The 18948-nt window shown below is 46.5% G+C and overlaps 1 protein-coding gene across 10 annotated transcripts in view; it reads left to right on the top strand.

The window, feature by feature from the left end:
• DCAF6 (DDB1 and CUL4 associated factor 6) overlaps positions 1 to 18948 on the top strand; it is a 397587-nt gene that overhangs the window by 238915 nt on the left and 139724 nt on the right. The window lies entirely within an intron of this gene.

Raw genomic sequence — 18948 nt, 5'->3', positions numbered from 1 at the left:
AATTGGGGCTAACAAATAAAATCTTCCTTTAAATGAAATTGTCCCAAACGACCTCTATAGGAGTCCTTTCCAATGACCGGGAGGTACTCACGAAAGTCCTGGAACGCAATTCGGCATGCAAACCCAGCCACCACCTCTACGTTCTCAAAAGCGGGACTCGCGTCTATTCTTCACAGAGCATCTTTGAATTTGCCGCTGATGGTTTGGCGCTTGGAATCTCTCATCCTGATTGGCTGCAAGGTTTCTTATAGGTTTTAGTGTTGTGGGAATTTCACTACTGGCCAATCACCGATTTGCCGGTATATTGAAGCCGTGTGGGCACCTTTCCTCATTCTGCTAAGGGGCATGCGCCAACATGGGACCTCTGCCTTTTAGCATATTGAGCCCCCCGTGCCTCCAGGCTCCACAGCGTCTGGGGTTGGGCAAATGGTGGCCGGATAGCCCTTTGTTAGCCCACGACGTGGGTAATAAAGGATAACTACAGTACCCCTCCTATTCTAACACCCTGAGGCTTTCAAGTCCGGACTCCGCACAGACCCAGAGGCAGCAAGCTTGGTAGCCATCTGCTCCCTCGGAACCCAGGACTCTGAAATCCCACAGTTCATTGACAGGTTATCAGTACATATACATAATAAACATAACTCTTTAATAAGTTATGCACCCTGTTGCAGGGTACATGCAACTACACACGCGGGTTTCTTGACAAGGTTTATTTATTTAGCCATAAAAGATATACAGCACACAAAAACAAAAATAGCTTTTCATCAGCAAACAAAAAGAAAAATGGCTTTTTCTTCAGCAGACAAAACAAAACAGTTTCTCTTTAGCAGACAGTGTAAAAATCAGGCAGCTACCCTTTTCTATGCAGGAGACAGACAGTTCATAATTCATGTACTTTGATAACAGACCTTGTATCAGTAATCTCTCCAGTAGCTTACTCCTCTCTCCTCAACAGCCAGCTCCATGTGTCTACAGCCTGGGGTTTTAACACACCTTGATTAGGCAGCTGGGATCCAACTAATTGTCCTGAGGTTCCCAGCTGAAGTTAACCTAGTCAGTGCTGCACCGCAGACTAGACATAGGTTTTCCAGGCATATAGCTGGTGGCTTTTATTTCCCTGTCACACACCCCAAAACTGGAACAACCTACCGGAGACTCACATCCACCACCAGTTTAAGTTCTTTCAAAACCAAAGCTGTCTCACATTTTAATCTTGTCTGTAACTGTTACATACGCCCATAATATTATCTTTAAATATGCATGCAATGTCTTGTATATAATGTATACCCTGTTCACTTATGTAACTGTATTTGTAACCATGTATTATTTGTCATTTTAACTCCTATGCCCAGGACATTCTTGAAAACGAGATTTAACTCTCAATGTATTACTTCCTGGTAAAATATTTTATAAATAAATAAAATAAAATATCTGTGGTTTAAAATGTGTAAATCCCCGTTCTGGTGTGAGGGATGTAATAAGGAGATATACAGTACTGCCTACACTTACTAGCCTCATCCCTGCCACACTATAGAAATTACTTTTAACTTTTACACACAAAAACCACTCACAGCTTTATCATCTAGCTGGAGCATCCCCTGAACCCCTATACCAGGTTCAGGGTACCTGGGCATGTACCTGGGCATCCCTCCCTTATACCAGGGACACCCTGTATGTTTCAGGTATACATTAACCTCTTCATGACCCATTTACCTTGTCTGGATCATGCTGCAAAAAATACACCAAGGCACATTACTCACCATGCATAACAAGAAAGCAGTATCAGGTGCAGAGGGAGAATCAATATTGAGAAAAACAGCAAAGTGGCCACAAGGGGTCCCTCAAGGTTGCACTCTAGATTAATTAATATATATACATTAAGTAACAGTACAAATGACTGTTACGACAAGTTATAAAGTACGTAGACCAGTCATATGATTCCACAAGACCACATATACCAAAACAGCAGACAATTTAATACAGACTAAAATCCGACGAAACTCGTAAAATAACAACTAATGAATAACTTAAAAAGTTCCCTAAAGGGCACTTTGAACACCTTATCTCCTCGTGGTTTAAATGAGGGTTTCATGTTTTCATCTTTTCTATAAACTCATTCTTTTGAACTTTTGTTTTAACATCATTTTGTGGGACTTAACGGGGTCCAGGTGTACAGTCTGCTATTAATTATTAGAAGGGTCCGTTTTGACTTTAACTAGGCGGACCCGACAGTGTAGTACATTCCTACACCACCATATGTGCTATACATTAATTACTTGTATTTAACATCTATGTTACATAACACCATCTATTCTACCTCCAGGGTCCCATTGGCTTAGTACTTTTGTAATATTTTCACTGTTGTGCTCTTTGACATGTCTCAGATACTCACCTCTTTGTTTTTTTGTAGTGGTGGTACTGGTAGCATTGCTACACCTTTTAATGCAAAAGTGCACAGCATGTAGGTTTAGTTCTATCTCAGGGGACAATTTTAGATCTAACACCTCCAGGACATAACTTTATAACCAATAGACACATCAACTGCAAATCTAGATTCATAGTATGTCTTCTAGATTGTCCCTGTGGACTACAATACGTGGAAAAGGCTAACAGACCCCTACGCACTATAATCCTTGAACAAATAGGGAATATTAAAAGAAAGTTTGTCACACATAGTGTTTCTAAACATTTCCTTATGTTCTATAATGCTGATCCCTCTGGACTAAGATATAATGGGATTGAACAAGTCATGCCCCATTGGAGCAGCGGGGATCAAAATATTGATCTCATTAAGAGGGAGTCTGTGTACTATGTTGCCTAGTGGATGTTTACATTGTATTTAGCTCCGTAGGATTAGTAACATCATTAGATGAGGTTGCTCATTTGGGTATCTTCCATTCCATTGGTTTATCATCATCCAATGACCAGGGTACTTACACGAATACTATCACTCCAAGACACTCCTGATGAAACCTTTGACAAGGTGAAACGCGTTGAGTGACCAGTGACGAGCTAGTAGGAGGTCATACACATCGTTACCATCCGGTGATTCCACCCAGAGACGGAGAGAGGACGGACGACGCACGCCACACAGAGAACAGAAGCTTAGAGCTGTCTGCGTCGATTCCCTGATCTATATGCTTGATTTTATCTTGCACCATGTGAGTGTATTTTACCATTCATCCTTCTCAGATAAAGTTTGTATCAGTCTGTGCTATGTTCCAAGTTCTTGTTCTACTCCACTAAGGTTCCTGTATATGCTGTCTCTGTATGTGCTGATAAGCTTGATGTTACAGTGCAAAGAAACCTTTATGCACACGTTTACACTGGAGACACACTTTATTCGAGCTCGGCTAGTCCCACGAATTCGGGTATACCCGGGTGTATTGAGGTTTGTGACTGTTTTCTGCCCGAGTGCATTGAGGTATTTTCCAGGCAGGGATTGAAGCATTTTATTCCCGCTGGCTGCAATACAGCACAGTATATATATATATATATACTGCATTACAATTCATGAATTTATGCCATCTGGTAGACACGCGAAGCATTGCAGCCTATTAAATCCTAATCATTATCATTTAACAGATCAGCCGCCCGTCAGCCAGGCATGAACCCAGGCTGGGAAGGCAAACGCAACGGGGCTTGTCAGAGGTGAGGAGCGGTGCATTCCAGGTATCTGCCAGGTACATACTGGGTATTTGCTCGAATAAAGTGTGTCGGTGCAGTATACTAAGAAATTTGTGAGTACAAATTTCTTTTTTTTTTTTTGCAAGAAGATTGTCACTTTGATAAACATATTGCACTATTTTCTTGTGTTTTTTTCTTTTTATATGTACCTGCGCTCCCCGAATCACCTGGACACATGCACTGGATTTATGGCTGGGATATTGAGGCTCTAAAAGTAGGAGTCCATCAGCATTGCCATGCCCCTCACCCTTCTTATGCTGAATGGTAAAATCAAGTTTTTGCACAGCAAGACTCCATCACAGCAATTTCCCGTTTTCTCCTGACACCCTCTGTAGCCAAATCAGTGGATTGTGATCCGTGATCACTGTAAAAGCCGTGCCATACAGGTAGGGCTGGAGCTTCTTGAATGCCCACACAATTGTGAGGCACTCCTTTTCAATGGTGGCATAAGCCACTTCCCACATAAGCCACACGATTTGAGTTCCAGGAGATTGAGGCTGACTCGCTGTCAGAAGAGACAAAGTTCTGTGTGTAATGCGTAGCTCACCACAAACCAGACGCGACCGCGAGGCTGAGGTAGGGAATTGTAAACGCCAACCCACAACCGTGAGGACACGCCTAGAGTGTAGAATGGTCTTGCAAGCCGGGTCAGAAGTATAGTAGGTAGAGTAGTCGTTATACTTGCCGGGTCTAGATTGGAGAGTAGCGGATCATTGGGGTACTTTGCCAAGGTCAGGATTGGAGAGTGGAGAGTGGTCGTTGAGGATAGCCGAGGTCAGGAGTAGAGTTCAGAATGGTCGTACGTAAGCCGGGTAAGGAGAGGAGAGATGCGGTGTCCAGATACGAAGCAGGGGTCAGTGTAACACCTGTATGCCTGCAGACCTGGCCAGTCCCTAGTACTGAGGTGGCTAAGGGTATAACACGCACCCACAGCAGTGAGGGCGTGCCCGGAGTGTGGTAATGTGTTGCCGAGCCTGGTAAGAAAGGGTTAACGTATACTTGCAGAGTCCGGGGTGCCAGAGATCGGATAGTAATGTCCGTGTGCCAGAGTTCAAGGATTGGAGAGAGCAGCGTAGTGAAGTCCGTAAGCCAAGGTTCAAGGGCAGGAGAAAGCAGAGTAGTCAAATCCAAAGCAGTACACAAGTTCAAGCCAGGGGAATCCAAACAGGAGCAGGGACAGAAACCAGCGCAAACAGACAAGGGAGCTAGGCATAGACACTGCACACACAGGAGCTACAAGAAAGCTATGCAGTGCAATGAGTAAGAGGACAGAGTGGGGTTATAAAGGAGGGAGAACCAATAGGGAAGAGAGGAGGAGCAGAGGCTAGAGTGGGAGCTTGCAGGGATAGGCCAGAGAAATCAGGGGAGGAGACAGGGGAATAATCAAGGGAGATGGCTTGTAAACCACGGGGGGCGGAGCTAGAGTTAAGGGGCGGCAGATAACTGGAGCGGGTGCGCGCGCCCTCTGTAAGAGTACTACGCGCGTGCACCACGCGTGTCACAGAGCGTAAGGGATGCACCGCCGCGGGGGCGCTCGGCAGACAAGGCGAGATAGAAGGAGAGGCGGAGGAGCAAGGTAATGTGGCGGCTGGGGGGAAAAAGGCACGCCGAGGGCCGCGGGTGCCGCAGAGGGGAGCGAGTGACCGGGAACGCGCGCACATTGCGGGAGCCGCGCGTGTGACCCGAACGCGCGTCAGGGTATGCCAACTGCGCCGCAGAGGTACAGCCGCGAGGAAAGGAAGGGAGAGAGTGAGGCCGCAGGGAAGAGGGAGGACTAGAAGTTGTGGGAACAGAGGTGACGGGGACACGCTGGGGAGCGTGAGTCCCCCGATCCGTTACAGTATCCCCCCCTTGAGGATCGGACTCCGGACGATCCTCCCACGGTTTATGAGGGAACTTCCGGCGAAACTGCCTAAGGAGCGTTGGGGCATGAATGTGGTGAGACGGTATCCAAGAACGTTCCTCCAGCCCATATCCCTTCCAATGAACAAGGAATTGCAATCTGCCTCTGGACCAACGAGAGTCGAGTATAGAGTGGACTTCATACTCTTGTTGTCCTTGAATGACGACAGGATTGGGTCTTTGGGAACGATCCGGGAAATAGGCATTTTGGATCACCGGTTTAAGTAGAGACACATGGAACACCGAGGGAATCCTCATGGTAGAAGGAAGTGCCAAACGGTATGCGACCGGATTGATCCTCTCGAGGACTTTAAAAGGACCCAAGAATCTCGGGGCCAGTTTCTGAGAAGGAGTCTTGAGCTTTATGTTTTTAGACGATAACCAAACTCTGTCTACGGGTTTAAATAATGGGCCCATTTGACGTCGCCGATCTGCCTTCGTTTTTTGTCTTTGAACAGCAGTTTGCAAGGTTTTTAGAATCTTTCTCCAAGAGTTTTGAAGAGTGGAGTGTCACGGGAGGACCAGCTTATTACAACTTTTAATTACCGGGATCATTGATTGAGCAAGCAGAGAGATAAAAATAAATTGCGTTTATTCACCTAATGAACGCACACAACAATGTTACACAAGAATACAGTAAAAAGACACACTTACTTTGGAAAACTGGGATGACAAAACTAATCTTTCCTAATTGCAAACACACAGCAACATATTCCAGGCCACTTTTCATTCCTCTGGCCTCTGGCTGTTGAATATTCCGGTCACTTATCCTCTGAGAAATGTAGACGATTTACTCAAGAGGTGGAACTTCTCCAGTGGGACTGAATCTCAGGTGAATCACACAAGATGGAACTGATGAAACTCTTAGATGGAACTCTTAGAACACTTAGAACTGAAGAATCTGACCTGTGTCAGAGCTTTTCAAACCTCTGGTGTCCAGATCCCAGAAAACCTGCAGCCCAATCAAAAAACCTTAGCAACCGCATAACGACCAATCTAAAACACTCATACAGGGTTTCCCACCCCTGAGCCTTTTCCCCGGGCAGGTGAAATAGCCCCCTCTGCCCCTTCGCCCCCCCACGGTGTGAGGCTCCACAGCGGCTGGCTGTTTAGCAAAGGGTGTTAGGTTGCCTTGTTTCATGCCAGGATATGGCTGCTCTATAATAATGGCAGGGCCCATATGGCCTCACACCTAGGCATCTCTGAGCCCTTTCAAGTATGGCCCCTGGACAGACACACCGGAGCCGAGCTTGGTAACCATCTGTGCCTTCCAGAGTCTATAACTTAGAAAGTCCTCAGCTCATATACAGATCAGCAATATCTATACATATTAAACTATTCCCGTTTAATAAAAGATGTGGTGTCCTGTCTGATGCATGCACAAAGTTGAGAGTTCCTATTCTGGTGTCATGCATGGAGTGAGTGTAAATATTCCTCTACAAATCACTAGCCTCATTCCTGACACACATTACTGTAGAAATATACTTTTAAACACTGCAAATCTGCTCAGCTTCATAACCTTAGCGTGTACATCTTCCTGAACCCCTACTCTAGGCTCAGGATACCTGGGCATGTACAGTATGGGGGTACCTCTGCTATACTGGGGAGTCCCATGCTACTGTATACTAAGGACTCTGTGTATACCTGCAGATATCTTTTAACCCTTTCATACCCATTTACCTTGTCTGGAAGATGCTGCACAGGGACTCTGGCAGTGAGTCGTAAGAGCGTTTTCAGGGTACAAGGTTGGCGGAGTAATGCGCTTAGCAGTATCAGAGGATATCACTCAATCTCCGTATACAACTTTTGGGGTATCCCATAACCCGGAACCCCGCTACATAGCCGCATTCTGCAAAGACTTTCTCCGCCAAACCCACCCTGAAACTTACAGCCTAGAAATCTCCCGATCCCAGCATCCCCGGAGAGGAAATAAAATCACATCATTCTTTAATGTCGCAAAATCAGTATACAGTTGCAGTAATACATTTTTGACATCTGGGTCCCAGAGCTGACACTCTAAGACCCTAACACACGGGTCAGGGTTAACCAAGTGGGCCTGAACTTTATTACAAGCCCAGTTAACCTCTTCACCGCCATACCTCCCCTACTCAATTGCAGGCAGTGTTACAATCGCCTCGTCTAGCGGTTTAACTGGCCTGTGTCTTGAGTATATTAGTTTGTGAGGATTGTCCTGGCGGGAAAGTCCATCGGCATTGCCGTGCGCACTGCGTTCCTTATGCTGGATGGTGAAGTCACACTCCTGCAATGCAAGAGTCCAGCATAGCAACTTGCCCCTCTGATGGAGTACAGCACCGAGAACATAATCAGAGGCATTGGTCTGTATCAGGAACATTGTGCTGTAGGCGGGTGCAGCCAGCATGGGTGCACTAGCCAGCGTAGCCTCCAGTGCCTGACATGCTGTGTCACAGGCAGGAGACCAGGCTACCAGAACTGAGAGTCGCTTTTGGGTCAAGTCAGTCAAGGGTTTGGCCACGCACGGTGCTGTACTTGGAAACCTCCTTCGTGTAGTACCCTGCAGTGCCTGCAGCCCCCATCACTTGCCCTTTTGCCTTCCCCCCTTCTGGTTCTGGCTTTGCGTGCCCTTCACCCACTCTGTGCCCCAGATACAGTACCTCTGCCATACCCCCTACACACTTTGTAGGCTTCAGTGTCAGCCCTGCCTCCCTGATCCTCTGCAGCATTGCACCCTTCTCAGGAATCAGGACTACCAGATAAGCCCAAGGGCTCTGAGATGGTACAATTACCCCTAGGGGCAGCATCTCTTTCACTTCCCTCTCTATTCTCCCTTTTCCCTCTGCTGATACCATATAGGCATGCTTACGCAGAAGTCTCTGATCACCAGTCTCCACTGGATGATCTGGGATATGTGTTCTGTCCAGCTTACCCAGGAACAGAACCCTATGCTGCTCTAACATAGCCTTGACTTGCACATGCTGCTGTGCACTGCGCTGGGACCCTATTCCTACCCGCTCCCCTGTGCCCCCCTGCCTAGATACCCCTAGGAGGTCAGGCAGAGCATTGCTTGCCAGGTCCCCCATCAGTGTGCTACAAATAGCCAGCACTGATGCCACACTCTGCTGGAAATACTCCTTACACATGTTAACATGATAAGCCCTATTTCTCTCTGTCTCATCATCTTCCTGTACACCATCCAGTAGGTGTACTCATTCATTTTCCTGAAAACCAGGTACGGTCCAGACCAGACAGCCTTTAATTTGTTCTGCGAAGTGGGCTGCAGAACAGGTCCCTGCTGACCTGGAATGAATGAGCTGCTAGGGGCATTGTAATCACACCAAGTCTGCTGCTTGGTCTGAATCTCCCTGAGATCAGCCTGTGCCAACCCCATAAGCATTTCTAACTGGTCTCTGAGAGCTGCCACAGATGCATCAGTCTGGGTAATGTTCCCCTTCCACCCCTCACAGAGTAAGTCAGGAGGTTCCCGGACCCTGCGGCCATATAGCAGCTTGAAGGGAGAGACCCTGGTAGGTTCTGGCAGTACCTCTCGGTATGCAAACAGCAAGTGCTGTAAGTGAATCTCCCACTCTGTTCCTTCAATCCCTATACCTGCAGGAAGCAACTGCTTCAGGGTCCCATTGAACCTCTCACATAAACCGTTTGCCTGGGGGTAATAAGGGATGGTGTGCTGGTGCTTTACCCCGCACACACCCCAGAGACCCTGTAACAATTCACACCTGAATTGTGACCCTTGATCAGTTAGAATCTCACTAGGGCAACCTACTCTAGGAAAAATCTCTAACAATGCTTCTGCCCCTGCCCTCGTATTGATGGTGGCAAGCATCACAGCCTCAGGATCCTGGGTAGACAAATCTACCCCCATGAGCATGTAACACTGGCCAGACCAACTGTGGATCATGAGGGGTCCCACTATGTCTATAGCTACCCCTTGGTAAGGCTCCCCTAATACCTGTAACGGGTTTAGGGCTGGCCTCGCATGATCACCCGCCTTCCCTACCTGCTGCCAGGCATCCCTGGCGTGGCACAACTCTGCCACAGCCCCTGAGGCCCGCAGCCCGTAGCAAGACTGCAACAGCTGAGCTCTCTTGCGAGTGGCCCCCTGATGCTCTGCTAGTGGTATGAAATGGACCCCGTGTAACAATGGTTGCCTACACTCCCTCTGTACCCCTAGCTGTCTTCTACCAGTCCAAACCCTAAACTGGTAGACCCCGGCTCTGCACACAAGAGCCCGCGGTGCCAGGAGTCCAGGTCTGACCCACTGGCCGAGTCAGACTCGGACTCCTGGAGCCTCCTGCGCTCCTCTCTGGGCTCAGACCGCACCGCACCCCTAAACTGTGTCCCTAATTCTGGCCCCCCACACTTAGTCTCAAAGTCAGGGAACCCAGGAACATGTAAAGGGCAAGGTAAGTCAGTATACTGTCGCAACTCAGTCTGGCTTACCTGTCTGGTCTCCGCAGAGACCCTTGGAACTGTTGGTCCCACATGAAGGGGGACGGCAGATACTTCAGGTGCAACTCCTGATCGCTGGCTCCTTGTAATCATTGCAACAAGAGCCAGTTCTGCCGTAAACACGCATGTAATATGTCCCAGGTCATTGTCAAGGCGGACCTCAACCCGGGCAATACCCCCTCCTCCCTTATGCCACGCCCGGCACCCCAATCACAAAAGACCCGGGCAACCGGTGTGAGCCGCAGCCCATCACCTGGCAGGAGCATCTGCACCCCCGGTCCGGGGAGCAGATCCTCTGGTCTCGCCATATCAGGTCGGACCGGAGTAACAGTGACACTGGAGTCACGCAAGCCAGCTGCTTGGCAAACTCCCATGGTCACTTGGCACAACGGTGCCCGCTGGACATCGCTGGGTGGCACCTGGACTGGTGCAAACTGATGTCCCTACATCTCTGCTGCTGTTTCCTTGGGGTCAAGCGCAGATCTCTCCGTGGACGTCCCTCTGTGGGTTGATTCCACGGCTGGACTTGACTCCTCTGTGTGTGCCAGCCGCACACGGGCGACCGGCCTCGCAGCTTGAGAACGTTGCCCCTGATGGGGTACACTGGACCTTCCCTGGTCCTGACAGATTGGGTTTGATGGACCAATCTGGTGGGACTGAGAGCACCCCCTCCCCGGGATAACCTCTGCAACTTTGGATGCACTTCCAATGACTGCAGACTGTAGAATCCTTTGAGGTGTGCTTTTGGCTGCCCTGGCAAGTGTGCCAAGTCCTGGCAGCCCTCCGTCCCCACAGGGCGAGCAGAGCGGCAATTCTGGGCGTAGAGAGACCGCTAGCCATTGGGGCTACCGCGGTTACACTCTCTATCAATGGCCCCCTAACAGTGTCCATGTGGTGACCCGCTCCCTCCCCTTGTTCTTTCATGCTCATCAGTGCTGAATTAACCTCTTGCATCCTGGCTGTCCCGGTGGGCTCTGCAACGGCAGATGAGCTGGGGGCTACCCGGGTCCATGTGACCCCTGTCTGGGTAACCCTTCTCCTCCATGTGGCAAAACGTGCGGCAAGTCCTGGGGTGCCAATTCCCTCCCCATGTCTTTCTGTCTCTACCTGGGCTGGCTTAACCTCCTGTTCCCTGGTTTGCTGAGAGACTATTGCCACTGCAGTTGTGAGTGTCCACTCCTCTTGTGAAGCTGTAACTGCTTTGTGAGATTCCAAGTCCTCCAGCTGTGTCTCTGACCGACCGTCTGTCGGTAAACTGCAGCTTTTACACTGGGTAACAATCCTGGTGCATTGCTTGTCCATTTCGCCCGCAGGCACTAAGCTAAGTGACAGGGAGAACCTGCGCTTTTTTCTGCTTTGTGTAACGTGTGTACGCTTTCTCTTGCTTTGGGAGCTCGCAATCTTCGAGTTTCCCCCTATGTTATAAGACCCCGCAGGATTTTATAACATAGGCTCAATCTATCCCACACACTGCCACCATTAAATAAAGCTTGTCAGGGTAAGACCCGCTTAATACCACTTTTAATTACCGGGATCATTGATTGAGCAAGCAGAGAGATAAAAATAAATTGCGTTTATTCACCTAATGAACGCACACAACAATATTACACAAAAATACAGTAAAAAGACACACTTACTTTGGAAAACTGGGATGACAAAACTAATCTTTCCTAATTGCAAACACACAGCAAAATATTCCAGGCCACTTTTCATTCCTCTGGCCTCTGGCTGTTGAATATTCCGGTCACTTATCCTCTGAGAAATGTAGACGATTTACTCAAGAGGTGGAACTTCTCCAATGGGACTGAATCTCAGGTGAATCACACAAGATGGAACTGATGAAACTCTTAGATGGAACTCTTAGAACACTTAGAACTGAAGAATCTGACCTCTGTCAGAGCTTTTCAAACCTCTGGTGTCCAGGTCCCAGAAAACCTGCAGCCCAATCAAAAAACCTTAACAACCGCATAACGACCAATCTATAACACTCATACAAGGTTTCCCACCCCTGAGCCTTTTCCCCGGGCAGGTGAAATAGCCCCCTCTGCCCCTTCACCCCCCCACGGTGTGAGGCTCCACAGCGGCTGGCTGTTTAGCAAAGGGTGTTAGGTTGCCTTGTTTCATGCCAGGATATGGCTGCTCTATAATAATGGCAGGGCCCATATGGCCTCACACCTAGGCATCTCTGAGCCCTTTCAAGTATGGCCCCTGGACAGACACACCGGAGCCGAGCTTGGTAACCATCTGTGCCTTCCAGAGTCTATAACTTAGAAAGTCCTCAGCTCATATACAGATCAGCAATATCTATTCCCATTTAATAAGAGATGTGGTGTCCTGTCTGCTGCATGCACAAAGTTGAGAGTTCCTATTCTGGTGTCATGCATGGAGTGAGTGTAAATATTCCTCTACAAATCACTAGCCTCATTCCCGACACACATTAGAAATATACTTTTAAACACTGCAAATCTGCTCAGCTTCATAACCTTAGCGTGAGCATCTTCCTGAACCCCTACTCTAGGCTCAGGATACATGGGCATGTACAGTATGGGGGTACCTCTGCTATACTGGGGAGTCCCATGCTATACTAAGGACTCTGTGTATACCTGCAGATATCTTTTAACCCCTTCATACCCATTTACCTTGTCTGGAAGATGCTGCAGCAGGGACTCTGGCAGTGAGTCGTAAGAGCGTTTTCAGGGTACAAGGTTGGCGGAGTAATGCGCTTAGCAGTATCAGAGGATATCACTCAATCTCCGTATACAACTTTTGGGGTATCCCATAACCCGGAACCCCGCTACATAGCCGCATTCTGCAAAGACTTTCTCCGCCAAACCCACCCTGAAACTTACAGCCTAGAAATCTCCCGATCCCAGCATCCCCGGAGAGGAAATAAAATCACATCATTCTTTAATGTCGCAAAATCAGTATACAGTTGCAGTAATACATTTTTGACATCTGGGTCCCAGAGCTGACACTCTAAGACCCTAACACACGGGTCAGGGTTAACCAAGTGGGCCTGAACTTTATTACAAGCCCAGTTAACCTCATCACCGCCACATGGAGACATGAGAATCCGCTGCGGGAACACCAGAGGGGAGGGAGGAGAGGGGAAGACTGCTGGGGTGGAATCCAAAATTAATGAAAAAAGGCGACTCTTGCGTAGACTCATTTTTTAAGGAGTTAATAGCAAACTCGGCCCAAGGTAATAGGTCCACCCAGTTGTCTTGAGATTCCCTTTTGTCTTTTCAGCCTGCAATAAACCTGACCTTCATTGCTATTTTGGAGTTGCTTGCATTTTTTCCCTCTTCTTCGTTTTCAAGCCTGAAGTTGGATTTGCCTGGCTGTGCTCTTCATCAATTGCTGCTATTCACTGCTTTGTTTACATACCAGGATCACGTGATCGGGACATATAAAAGCAGAGGGCTAACGGGGCCTGTATCTCGGGAAGCAGGGGTCCCCGGACCTGTGGCCAACGTGGTCCAGCTCCGGATACCCCTTGCACATCTACACTATGAATAAAAAATTTATTTAAAAATATTTTTTTTCCGGTGAGATTTGCGCAGAGAGAGTGGCGGATCTCTCTGCTGCAGCAGATCTCGCCAGGGGAGCCCTTCTCGGCAGGCAGACCGTCTTGCAACCGACTACTCGCCATGTTTGGAAATGTTGCTCTCGTAGGTATTCGGGCCTTCCTGCATACCGTGGGAGCATCTCGCCAAAAACATGGCGAGTTCAAACCCCTGCCGAAAATGCTTTTTTGCAGTTTACTGCATAGACCCCTTTGTCTCTAAGTCGGGGGGAACGGGGACAGGTAAAGGGAACAGTAAGTCAGCACCTGGTCGCAACTCAGTCTGGCTTACCTGTCTGGACTCCGCAGAGACCCCTGTAACGGTCGGTCCCAAATGCAGGGGGACAGGGGATGATTCTGATGCGATCTTGGCTGACTGACTCCTGGTAATCGCTGCAACAGGAGCCAGCTCAAATGTGAACACACAGGTTACGTGCCCCAGGTCATTGCCAAGGAGGACCTCAGCATCTAACCCGGGAAATACCCCCACCTCCCTCATGCCACGTCCGGCACCCCAATCCAAAAAGACCCGGGCAACCTGGAGAGACCGCGGTCCTCCGTCTGGCATGGTCACTTGCATTCCGGTGCCCGGAAGAAAATCCTTTGGTCGGACCATATCAGGTCGGACCAGGGTAACAGTGGCACCGGTGTCGAGCAAGCCATCCGCTTGGCGATCTCCGATGATCACTCCGCAGATGCTTATGCCGGACATCGTTGGATTGCAATATTGATTATACAAAAACCATCAATAAACATAACAGTGACTCCTAAATTTTCAGGATGAATAATAATCAAGAGATAAGGTGAAAAAATAACTAAATTGCTTAGCAGTGTTACAATATACACATATAAACCCATCAATACAGATGTACATATTAATAAACAACATCAACACATACAATATATAAAGATATAAAACATAATCAACACTGCTGATAAAACCAGAGTATATAAATATTACCAACAAAAGATCATACACTAATAAAATGAATTAAAAGAAATATGTATTATTTAAAGAAATATGTATTATTTAAATAAAAAATAAATAGATAAAATAACAAAAAATTCAAAATACTCACCTAACATCTAAATGATTAAAAAAAAACACATATATATATATATATATATATATATATATATATATATACACGTGTACATGTGTATACATGTATGTATACAGAATGATAATCATCACAAATGAGGTAAAAAACAACCCTAAATATATAATAGTGAATGCATAAATATACACATGTACACACATCACATGTACCCATAAATATTGTGATCAGAGACTAACTACATATGAATCCATATACAGGAATGGCTCCAGATTAAGTGCCATTATTCAATGAATAGTATCTAGGGGGCCCATAAGCAGGGAGAACGAGAAAGAGAAAGAAAAAGCACCAAGACAAGGACATAACAGTGCATAAAATTAACTGAATGTAGAATAATAAAAAATAAAATGATGAATAATAAAAACTGACGAAAACTATATTAAATAAATAAAAACTTGGTAATGATGAAAACATGATCTTTATGGGGGAAATCCAGGAACAGTGGCAAGGGAGGGATGGAAAGGAAGGGGGGAGTAGTGGAATAGGAGGGAAAGAATGGTGGAAATAGGAAAAGAAGGGGAGGAAAGGAGGGAAGAAATGGAGGGAGGAAAGGGAGGGGGGGGAAGGGGAAAGGAAATGGGAGGGAAGGGAAGGAGGGATGGGAAATGAAACTGGCAGAAAAATATTCCTCCATACAAGAGAGCGAGGAGAGTCAAAGAAGGCAAGAGATCAAACTAGTGTACTGACATCCAGACACTCATTGAGTCCACCAGGGGTAAGAGTCCCCAACTGGTGGATCCAATAAGTTTCCTGTCGGCATAGGATCTTAAACCGATCACCCCCTAGAGCACAGGGAGAAATGTGTTCAAGGCCCATAACTGTCATAGATCGTGGGTCCTGATTGTGTATAGATTTAAAGTGACGGGAAATACTATTAGAAATTGTTCCCTTTATAACACTTCTCCTATGCTCCAGGAAGCAGGTGCAGAGAGGTCGTGTGGTGCGGCCAATATAACGTTGACCGCAACCACACTGGATGCAATACACTATGAAGGAACTCTGACAATTGATATAGTTTCTAACCTGGTAAATAATATCTCTATTGGGAGAACTGAACTCGGACCGGGTCTTCAAATGTCTACAAGTAATGCATCAACCTCGTCCACACCTGTGGTTGCCATTTGGACCACTGATAGCGGACGTGCCAGACGCATCCCTTGATCTAAGTCTAGTGGGAGCTATAATACTCTTCTAGCCTTCCTGTAGACTATCGAAGCCTGGTCCGGAAGGATGCCCTTCAAATGGGGATCACATCTGAGAATTCCCCATTGATTGCTAACAATCCTTTGAATTGCTCTGAAGGACTGATTAAAGGTGGTTACAAATCTTAGACTTGAAATCTCAGTATTCCTAGCAATCACCGGTGAATTATATCCCAGACGAGATCCCTCCTGACTGGTCCTTGACTTATGGATCAATTGGGACCTATCTAAGGAATTTACTTTCCTGAAAGACTCCGAGACTAGTGTATCACTATAGCCCTTATTGTGAAATTTGAGACTGAGCTTTTCCGACTGCTGAACAGAGTCAATATCTCTGGAGCAGTTTCTCCTAATATGGTGAAACTGCCCCAGAGGAATATTGTGTAACCATTGTTTATGGTGATTACTGGACGTATGTACGTAATTATTAACGGAAACTTCTTTGAAGTGGGTGGATGTGACAATATTAAAGTCCACATCAAATGTAAGCAATAAATCCAAAAAGACTATGGAAACTGCATCTATTTTAAATGTGAACTTCAATCCCAAAGGATTATTGTCAAATGATTTCAAAATTTCTAATAAATCAGCCTCCTCTCCATCCCAAATAAAAATAATATCATCTATGAAACGGCCATAGTACACGAGGCCCGCCCCAAGTTGATCATTTTGCCACACAAAACTCTCCTCCCAAAATCCCATGAAGAGATTTGCATAGCTGGGGGCGAACCTCGTGCCCATGGCCGTTCCACAGATCTGTAAATAATAGACATCTTCAAACAAAAAATAATTGTGATTTAAAATAAATCTAACACTATCCAAAATGAAATTTTTATGTCTCCTAGGAATACACAGATCCTTGTCCAGCCAATATTTTAGCGCTTCAATACCCCTGGCATGGTCAATACAAGTGTATAAAGAGGCCACATCACATGTGGCCCATAGATAGGTGGATTTCCACTTTAAATTCGAGGTGGAATTGATGACGTGGAGCTTATCACTAATATGCGACCTGAGCCTAGCTACAAAGGGTTGAAGATGGTAATCAACATACTGGGATAGGCTCGACGTCATCGACTCCACCCCGGATACAATGGGCCTGCCAGGGGGATTGACCAAGGACTTGTGCACTTTTGGCAAATGATAAAAAATAGGTGTACGTGGATGAGAATTAAATAGAAACTTAAATTCCATTTTAGAAATGATACCTTCTGTTAAAGCTTGAAGAAGAAGTTCCTTTAAATCGTTCTGATAACAAATAACTGGATCAGACTCAAGGGTAATATAGGAGGCCGGGTCACCCAGGAGTCTGCGAGCTTCAGATAGATACGCAGAAGTAAAGCATAAGCAAAAAGAGACTTCCACACACCAAGACAGCCTGAACCCCAAAAGCTGCAGTACCGACACCATTATAACTCCCATCTGACTATGCAATGTGTATATTTATATATATATATATATATAGAACGGTATCATCTATTTATTTTTTGATTTTATATATATATATATATATATATATATATATATATATATATATACATGTAGAGGTATCAGTACAGTATTGAATTTATTCTGACCCATAACTACTTCACATTTGGAAATGACACATACCTCCAGACAACCGGGACCGCTATGGGTACTCGGATGGCGCCACAGTATGCCAATCTGTTCTGCGCAAAACTGGAAAGTGACTTTCTGTCCACCTGTCACTTGAAACCCCTTACATACCTTTGCTACATCGATGACATCCTCCTGATTTGGACCTCTGGCGAACAGGACCTCCTACAGTTCTATGACAACTTCAATACTTTCCACCCGACCATCAACCTCAAACTCACCCATTCCCCGGATGAAGTACATTTTCTAGACACCACCATTACTATAAAGAACAACCAACTACAGACTTCTGTATACCGCAAACCTACAGACAGAGCCAGCTATTTGAGGGACACCAGCTTCCACCCGACACACACCAAACATGCAACCATCTACAGTCAAGCCATACGATACAACCGGATATGCTCCGACACAGCAGACAGAGACCAGCGGATTAAAGCCTTGAGATCAGACTTTATAAACCGTGGATATAACCACAGAATTGTAGACCAGCAAATTCACAAAGCCACCAGAATACCAAGAAGTGATCTCCTTGAATACAAACAGAAGGAGACAAGCGACAGGGTTCCTTTGGTGGTCACATATAACCCACACCTAGGAGCCCTACGCAAGATCGCCAGGAAACTACAACCCATCCTCCAGGAAGATACAAGACTGCAACAGGTCTTCCCTGAAGCACCCTTATTATCATACAGACAACCCCATAATCTCAAGAAAATTATGGTGAGGAGTAAAGTATTCAGCAGTACAACTGAATGCGGGACAAAACCATGCCAGGACCCAAGATGCAAAACCTGCGCAATGCTCTACACAGCGGACACAATACAAATACCACACAAGAATCGGGAATACAAAATCAGAGGAGGGTTCACCTGTTCCTCCAGCAATGTCGTGTACCTCATCATGTGCATGAAATGCCCAGGGGGCTGCTACTACATAGGTGAGACAGGACAGGGGCTAAACAAGAGAATGAACCTGCATCGCCACAGCATCACACGCGGAACAAGAGACAGTCCTGTTGGCGAACATTTCTCTGACTCTGGCCATAAGATGAACGATCTGAGGGTTGCCATACTCAAAGGTAATCTTAAAACCCCGAAAGAGAGACGGTTGCATGAATACAAATTTATGCAACTGTTCGGGACACTTAGCAGAGATCGAAATTTTATGAGTCATTACTGACACTAGCGAACTCTCTTCCCATGAGCGCTAAAGGCCATGTCTGTACATACTGTGCTATATGTATGCACACACAGCTGTCTCTCACACATACTAATACTCCTTATTTTTCCATTCATATACACCAATAGGGACCACACAGTATCCACACACACTTTTAGTTGTGCTACAAACTCTCACATTTCCACACCCACCCACACCATTTATATCCCTCTCACTCCACACACACCTT

The sequence above is a fragment of the Ascaphus truei genome, chromosome 3 (assembly GCF_040206685.1).
Source record: "Ascaphus truei isolate aAscTru1 chromosome 3, aAscTru1.hap1, whole genome shotgun sequence".
NCBI lineage: Eukaryota > Metazoa > Chordata > Amphibia > Anura > Ascaphidae > Ascaphus > Ascaphus truei.
The sequence above is the reverse complement of the archived record's forward strand: the minus strand, read 5'-3'. Positions and strand labels throughout refer to the sequence as shown.